General features: G+C 37.6%; 1 long non-coding RNA gene and 1 pseudogene across 1 annotated transcript; both read right to left on the bottom strand.

Annotated features, from left to right (window-relative positions):
* Positions 1 to 1,321: 1,321 nt before the first annotated feature.
* On the bottom strand, positions 1,322 to 2,384 carry LOC128520028 (uncharacterized). The gene is made up of 2 exons (XR_008357904.1): positions 1,800 to 2,384; positions 1,322 to 1,693 (listed from the first exon to the last, which is right to left on the bottom strand). It is a non-coding gene; the product is annotated as an uncharacterized LOC128520028 (long non-coding RNA).
* A 231-nt stretch (positions 2,385 to 2,615) lies between these two features.
* LOC128520031 (carcinoembryonic antigen-related cell adhesion molecule 8-like) lies at positions 2,616 to 4,394 on the bottom strand (annotated as a pseudogene).
* Positions 4,395 to 8,923: the final 4,529 nt, after the last annotated feature.

Raw genomic sequence — 8,923 nt, 5'->3', positions numbered from 1 at the left:
GTGTGTGCTTATTTAACCTGACTAACAGAAGTGAGAGAACATGACTTTTGCCACATTTATACAATTGAGCAGCTAAGGGTTAAGGGCATTGGCAGTACTGGGATTTAAAAACCTTACAATAGTAGACAAATGCCTTTTTAAAACAGTTTAAACATTTACAACTCATTATACTATATTTGACTTAAAGAACCTCTATTAAGCACCATACCTCACATCAAATGCAATAACCCCCAGATGCTAAAGAGACCTCCTGGCTGTTGTTAATAAAAAATATTATTAAGTTTATGGGTAACAAATCAAAGTATCTAACAGCAGTAGTGTGCATGAGTGTGCTAAATGAGATCCGTTCACTAAATGGGCAAATTTCTTTGGTGAACGGTAAATGAATGTCATGTCATTAACATGCAGGGTTATTTTTGTTTAGACTTGAACATTAATATCAGCTCCCCAATGCTCGCAAATCTATTTTTGAAAGATAGAGAACAAGCGAGCAAAAGAGAGAGAGTGAATGAAATGATACATCAGTCAAGGTGAGTCTTGTTCAATATAAAAAAAATGCACTTCACCTCAAAACACAGTATAGTGTCCTCTTGGTTGTGATAGCAGTCAAATTAATGGCAGTTTTGTTGGCTGTATGTGTCTATTGACAATGGTTGGTTTACTATTTATGGGGGAGTTAATGCTTCAGTCCTTCATTAGCATTATGCGAAACGCATGTTTGCATAGGAAATTATGTAAATGCGGATAATATGTTCCAGCCAATTTTTTTTTTACACAAATTTTAACACTATAATTCTATTTTACATATACTGTAAAAACAATCAAAACATTTAGTAGTAAAATGATGAAGTAAAAGAATGAAGTAAAATAAGAAATAAATAGACAGTAAACCTCACTTAAGCTTAATTTATGATTCCTTTTGGCACCAGCTGCTTAAAAAATTAAACTTTTTTGCAAAATGTTCTTAAGGTGAAAATTCGCAAGGCAGGGCTTTTGTATCCTGAGGAACCACTGTATTATGTTTTCTCTAAATATGTCAGTAGTCGCATCATGGTTGATGCTATCATGTGACCATCAGAAGAAAGGCATATAAAGTATATATGTGTATAAAATTCTTTGGGCCTGTATATATATGACCACCCCTATATAGGCTCATCAGGTTTTTCATAGTTCTTTTCAGAAACCAAAGTCTGACAAAGAGGAGAGTTTTGCAAGGTGAAATGTCTACTAATATTCTGTAAGCTTGGCTCACATAGGATGTAGAGCCTCACATATGTAGCCTGGGATGTGATTTTAGTGAAAACGCCAGACACAGGATAAATAATTTAGATGGGATCTTTTATTCCAGACTGCACTTTAAATAGAGCAGCGTTAATTGTGCAAATTCGGGGAATCAGAAAGAAACTTAAAACTCATGTACAGTTGTTGACATTAGTAAAGTTTGTCCCTCAAAACAAAATGATAATTTATCTCTAAATAAATGCATTACATAGACAACGGTAGCAGCCTCTCATTCTATAAGCAAACACAAAAATAAATATAACCTTGTCAGCACAACCATGACATATAACATCATCCATAGACATACTGTCTCATTTCAAATAAAACAAAATAACTGATTCAAACTTACTGTTTATCACCACTCTAGTACATCACAAATTAACACTGCATATGAGGAGCTTGTGTTTCTTCTCTGCATATAATAGAGGTTCACATTAACATTGGGAACACACAACATAAAGAAATCCTCTATCTTCCTGTACTCTATAACAAAACACACGTGTATCACGATAACTCACTTTTGGAACAGTAACATGAAATAACACTCACTCTGATGCTTCACACTCACACCGGAAGCACACGGATGGCCTATGGAGCAGTTTTCTCCCCTCTTGAATAAATAAAATAACTATATTTTAATCATGCTGTTTCACATAGAGATACACACAACATACTCAGTATATAAAGTGGATTATGTCCAAGCACTTACGCTTTACGCGACGGCGTTGATTTGGTTCACCCACACTAATGTGTCCCGGTTAAATCCCCTGAAATCAACGCGACACACGGCCACACTGACCAGCAAAACACTAAGGAGCTCTTATTTACCTTTATCATGCATGCACAGCTCATGCTAGTTTACTTTTCACTAAACTTTGGCGTAAATTTTGCTCCAATGCACCAACGAACACCGTGGTATGAGATCGCACTGCTTTCAGGTAATTGCAACGACACTTTCAGGTAATTGCACGCTTGTGTTTCTTAAAGGGCCAGCGTTACATTTTCTTACTAAATGAAAACCCCACTAATAGACACAATATGTGCAATGCAAACAGACAGGGGCACAACTAACCACTCCTGTGATTAACAGGTCAGCTTTTTTAACCTGGTTACACATAAGAATTAAATTTTTCGGGTAAAAGTGTAAAAGTGTGTGTAATGCACATGCTGTTTGGTACACTGTAAACAATTCTACATTTTGTTGATTATGGCCAGATGGGCTGGGGAGAGATGGGTAGAAGGAACTTAAAACAATAATAAAAATATAAGGGGACAAATGAACACTAGCTAGTTTATATAGGCTGTGTTTAACTGCTTGTTGCACAACAACCAAATTATAACGCATATAGTACAGTGATGCTGATGGGTTCAGATGTGTCGTATCTCAGGCTCTCTTTGTTAATTTGCCATGCAGGTGTAATCGCCGCTATGACTGCTCTGAATATTGCTCAGGCTGAGCTTTTGGCCCAATTAACCAAGATCTGCTCAATTCACAGCCCACTAAAACTCAGCAGCAGGACTGGAACCAGCTGACCAGGTCAATATGAGGTTTGACCCAGAGCTGTAGAAAGGTCCCACTGGTGCTGCTACAACTGAAATTTTTAGGACCATCTGTAATGGAATAGTTCATATTCAGTCAGTTTTGGAGCAATATTGGTTTTGTGGAGACCAGTTACTATATCATGCAGATTTGTGAGATATCTCACAGTAAATAGTGAGGTTCAATAAAGGACTCATTGCATTGCTGAAACTGTTAGATGCTTCACACTGGTATGGACCTGTGTCACCTCTGATCACACTGGTAATGGTCAGATTTTTGTTGCTGTTTGTTAGCTGAACTCGCTCCCCTGCTGTTACCGCAGAGCTGCCATTTAGCCAAATAAATGAAAAAGCCAGACGCAGAGCAGACAAGACTCACAGTGCTGTTTGAACTCGACCAGTTCAGTGTTACTTGGTATTATAATAACATTTAAAGCAGGAATTGAAGATTTAAAAGTAAGAAAATGGTTCAGATACAGTACACAAGACTTCAACAGTAATGACCTATATAATCAAAGTAATCACTGTGCCACCAATATTAGCTCTTCATATTTTAAATAATAATCACATAAAAGCTCCAACATATGAATTATGTTAAAGAACTTTGAAGAACAACTGTACATGTATTAATCCACTGTGACTTTTAAAACAAAAAGAAATACTTGGAAAACCAGGGAATAACCAAACTGCTCTAAACACTAAAGTTTATAATTTACTATAACACCAAATCATTCAATTTGACATTCAACAATGACCAGGATATATCTGTTTTAAATATCTTCTTATAAACAGACTTTTAAATAATATTTAAATTAAGATGGTTCAAAATATCATCTCATCTATATCAGGATGGCTACAGAAAGATGCGCAATTAGCAAACAGTCTAGGGCTGACTCTCAAATCTCCTCATCCTCCCTATTTAACTGCACTACATTGTTTCTGGTAATGAATTGTTTTACTATCCATGTCAATTCAACATGCAGCTACACAGGTCTCTATGGTTGCATTATTAGAGAAGTCATAAAGCAATCACTTCTACTGTACAGTAAAGGTTTTTCTTGTATTTACCAAATAAGGAAAACATTCTTCCCACAGTGGTTAAAATTAAATGTTTTTTTTTACTCACCAAACACCTGCAGCGAGGTCACATTTGTGAAAATGTTTGTAGCAGTATCTACAGTTAGAGTGTATTGTCCAGTATCACTTTCAGTCAGCCTCCTGAGCTCCAGAGCTAAAGTGCTAGTGTTCAGATGAACTCTGTCAGTGTATGGTGGCTGTATAGTAATTCTACCAGGAGGTCCAACAAGAATGGTGCTGGTATTAAACTTCCATCTGATATACTGAAGTGTGGTATTAGGAATATAGATTGGGGTAATCACCACATTCTCCCCAACTGTTTTACTTATTCTCTTAGGTAATATCAGCTCTTGGCCAAAACATACTCCTGTGTAAAGAAATAAATATGCAAAGCACAAAAACAAAACAAAATTTCTGTAACCACATGCACACATATAATGCAACAACAACAATATAGTTGCAAGCAACATTGAGCGGGCCCAAGCACCCTGCGCCATCGCCACCCGGGTTCACCGCACAACCTGTATTTTGTTTGAGCGTGTTAAGACCTACAAAAAAAAACATTGCTGCCTGGGTGCACTGCACAACTTGCACATGTCACACACTATATAGGGCTGATGTCAGCTTGGGCCCTAAATATTTGTCATGTCAAGTGTGTGTGTATGTGTGTTTGTGTGTGAGAGAGAGAGAGATATGTGTGTGTGTGTGTGTGTGTGTGTGTTTGTGTGTGAGAGAGAGAGAGAGAGAGAGATACACATAAAGTTATTAATCACTTTTCAGCATAGGTTCAAGGCATCATCATGGCTGATCTATTTGAGATATCAAAAATCTCCCTGCAATTTTACATCCTCAATGTCTTTAGATTACATCTGCCCAGTTTGGTGGCGATCATATAAATTCCCTATGAGGAGTATATCAAAATCCATCGGGTGCGTTTTTGCGAACGGCCCAAAATAACCGGCCTCCTGCTAAGTTTAGCCCAGGACATGCATGAGTGAATCAGCTCTAAATATGTTTCATGTGCCTATGTGAAAGTGTGTATGAGCTATGCAGCAAAATCTCTTGTGAGGGCCCCTGAAGGCCACGAGCAGACTCCCAGGCATCCTAATGGCAGCAGATTCCAACCTGTTTGCCAATTTTCATGATTTTTTTAGTATGTTAAGCCCCCCAAAAAAGCCCAAAAGTGTGGAAAAATATGTATATAATAATAATCCTCAGGAAAACAAGAGGGTCCTGCGCACCCTATAGTGCTCAGGCTCTAATAATACAGAAAAAGAGGGAGTAAAGAAACAAAACTAAATTAAAGTTTCCAAAAAAAACGTAAGTTTCAGATGAAGACCCTCTGAGGCTGCAGGTAGAGAGACTTTGTGCCCTGTCATGCATTTGCTGTTTAATTTTTCTTTCATGCTGAAGAGAGGTATGCTAAAGTTACTCACTATATTATTTTTTATAAGTACAGTATAAGACATCACAAAAAATATTTTTTACATCAACAAATGTTAACAATAATAAAGAGCAAGTAATTCATTATTTAAACTATTCAGAAATTACTATTCTGACAAAACTATTAAACTGATTAATAATTACAATAACAATCATTACCATCATAATCATAGCACTTTTTTTACTTTAAATCCAAAATTATATATAAAGTCATGTTCAAATGTTTGTGCTTCCTCTTTAATTATTTGTTGTTTTTGTGTAAAAACATAATAAGAATCATCTGATTTATAATTTTTTACTGTGCCATTATTATTAAAATAGACAGCATGTAGGCAACACTAAATACCCTCTCCTTACTTCCACAGGATTTAGTTACAGAAGTTACAGCCAGATGCTGCTATCATTAGTCCTTTATTAACTGATTATCTGCAGGTGTGCAGATCTCTATAAAAGCAAAACTTTTGGCAGTTTCTGGTCTGGGGCAAGTGTGCATTAAAATAACAAGGATAATCCCTGGATGGTGCCTTGCTACCATGGATTATTTCTTGGGGTCTCTGTTAGCCCTGTTAAAGGCCCCGTTTGCTCTAAATGCGATTATGACCCTGAATATCCTCGTAGCTTGGAGAGCAGTATGGTTCCTGACAGGTGGGGAAAACCGCAAGGTACTTTCCAAAAGCCCTGTCCCACCTGTGCCACGCCCTGCGTCATGCCTGGCCCTCACAGCAAAATACTGCACCCTCGCTGCAAGGCTTTGCAGTGTTCTACAGTATGCCACTGGGGATATGCTGTTGTTTCTGCTGGAAGGGTTGAAGAGCAATGCACTGTGTCCAATGCCTGGTTGTGGAAACATGCTTCCACTGAAGGAGGTGGGCGAATTTTCAAGCCTCACTTGTCAACAAAATGATATTGAAATCGGCCAAGTTTACTATTTATCGAACTACCAATTTCTAAACCAATAAGATCAAATAACACCAACAGATAAAATGCACATGCAATTGTTATAACAGGCTTACGTCGTCACTTATCTAGAGCTTTATTTCAAAGAAGTCGAACACGCTTATTAACGTGACTGGGGTGTGTTGTCTCTAAGTGTCTTCCTAATTTGTTAGGTCTCATGCTGTCTGCTGCCAGCGGTTTAAGACACAAAACACACAAAGGTCTCTCCTCTCACCATGAATCCAAGCGCAACACAGGTTTCATCATGTTTTTCTTTCGGCTGGCTTTTTGGTTGATTAGGCTAATAGTGCTCAATCGCCTGCTTTTTTGTGGTCCATGTAACAAATGTATCCATTGACATTATTATGCTCACTACATACAGTACATCACTGACCCGGTTTGTGTCCGCGGTACAGTTAGTTTGATATTCGCATCTCTGAATTCAATAGCTGTGTAAATAAACCCGCACATAAGATACCCACATACAGTATATTTCCTCTCTACATTGTCTTTAAGCTACATCCGCTTTAAATTATACATGTTTAAAAGCATAAACACCATTATTCTCTACGGTGCAACAAATGATTTAGGGATCATCGCAAAATGCCGCACACCAACAAAAAGCGTAGAAAGATATTGATTTTCCCTTCTGTTCAGCGCCTAAAGGATCAAAAACTTTGTCAACTTTGTTGCCACACTGGAAACTAGAAATGCCAGACTAGTACTGTCTGATAAAATATTAATTTTTAACATAAATACAGAAACATCAGCATACACATTGGAATAAATGAAATTACATATATAATACCAAATGTTTCCTTATATATTGCTCCTCTGCAATTAACATGCCGACATTAAACCGTTATTGTTGCACTATGGTTCCACTTTTTCTCTGATGTTATTATAATTTACTTGTATTAATGATCCATTTCTTTGCGTGTGATTGTTTAGTTTTAAGTGTCCGATCTTTATTGTCAATAAAGAAAAGCAAGAATTAGAATAGGTACTTTCCTATTATTTTCCACTAATTCCCTCCTGTTCATTGCGCCCCACCTGTCATGTCTGTATTCCCCACTAGTGGGTCGCGCCCCACACTTTGAGAACCACGGTCCTAGACCAACAATGATCTTCGGGAGTAGTGATTTCATGCGGTTACATCAGGGATTTCACGCATGGACACTTTTTGTTTAGTGTGAATTGGGGACTCTTCTGGGTTCTTGCTTCACTGTCTAGTCTAGTGTTGTGATGGGAAGTGTGAATAATTTTAGTGACTTGTTTTTTTTTTTATCTTATTTATTAAAATAAATTTCATTTCATTTTTTTGATCAAAAATAAAATTTTATGTTAAATTTTCAATAAACAGGACCCCAACACATCTACATACACACATTTTGAGTCTAGTTCCAGTAATGAAAAATTACAATGCAGCTAAGAACATATGATAAACAGAATGAGCAGCTCACCTTTCATATCTTCTAGTCCGAATCATTCGTCATTTTGTCAGGTGACTTCCTATCCAGTGCATTACACAAGAAACAGAATTCTTCTCAAGCAGTTCTTCTCATGTGTCTTCGAATCTGAGTCGTAACTACTAGTTTGAGTAACTAGTTACTAGTAACTACTCATTTCTGTTTCCTGTACATAACCTACAGAGTTTTTGCGATGCTTTGCGCATGTGTTCCTAATTGAAAATTTATGAATTACTCTGAGACTACTCATTCTTCTGAGCCACGTTAATGACACATTCAAAAATAAATAGGGGTTTCTAACTTGTGAAAATTACTGTATGAACTCAGTATGTCTAGAAGCACTTATGTTTAATCTTTCATGAAATGACAAGCAACGGCCACCTGCAGAAATTCTCTGATGACTCTATTGGTGGGATGTATCAGGGATGGACAAGAGTTGAAGTATAAAGGACTTCTAGACAGCTTTGTGAAGTGGTGCACCAGAAACCACCTGCTCCTAAACATTATAAAAACCAAGGAAATGGTGGTGGACTTTCGGAAGTGTAATTAGAAACTGTAATTAAACCTGTTACTATCATGGGTGAGGAGGTTGGGGTTGTGCACAACTACAAGTACTTGGGTGTTCACTTGAACAGCAGATTGGACTGGAGGACCAACACTGACGCTGTGTATAAGAAGGGGTTGAGCAGACTTTATTTCCTGAGGAAACTCAGATCCTTTAATGTATGCAGCAGGATGCTGGAAATGTTTTATTGGTCTGTTGAGGCTAGTGCCGGTTATAGTGCTGTGGTCTGCTGGGGGAGCAGCATCAGTGCCATGGGTGTAGGCAAGATAAATAAAATCATCCGCAAGGCTGAACACAGTGCAAGTCCAGTTTGAGCCAGTGTTCACTTTATGACATGTTGCAGCATGGTGCTGTAAATAGCGATTAGAAGATATGTGGCGATTAAGGGATGCACATGGCCAGCAACAATATCTACTTTGGCCGTGACATTTAGTCAGTGATTGACTAGTATTAATCAAAGCACAGTGATAAAAACATTTCCCACCCCATTATACCACCTTCACAAAACACCTGAGAGGCTAGTTTTCCCAATTGATAAAAAGAGAGAAAAAGCACATCTCACCTAAGTAATTATTCCACCAATGCTGAAGTAACTAAAAGCATAATTTAAGTG

The sequence above is a fragment of the Clarias gariepinus genome, chromosome 4 (assembly GCF_024256425.1).
Source record: "Clarias gariepinus isolate MV-2021 ecotype Netherlands chromosome 4, CGAR_prim_01v2, whole genome shotgun sequence".
Lineage (NCBI taxonomy): Eukaryota > Metazoa > Chordata > Actinopteri > Siluriformes > Clariidae > Clarias > Clarias gariepinus.
This window is presented reverse-complemented; position numbering and strand designations above follow the sequence as displayed.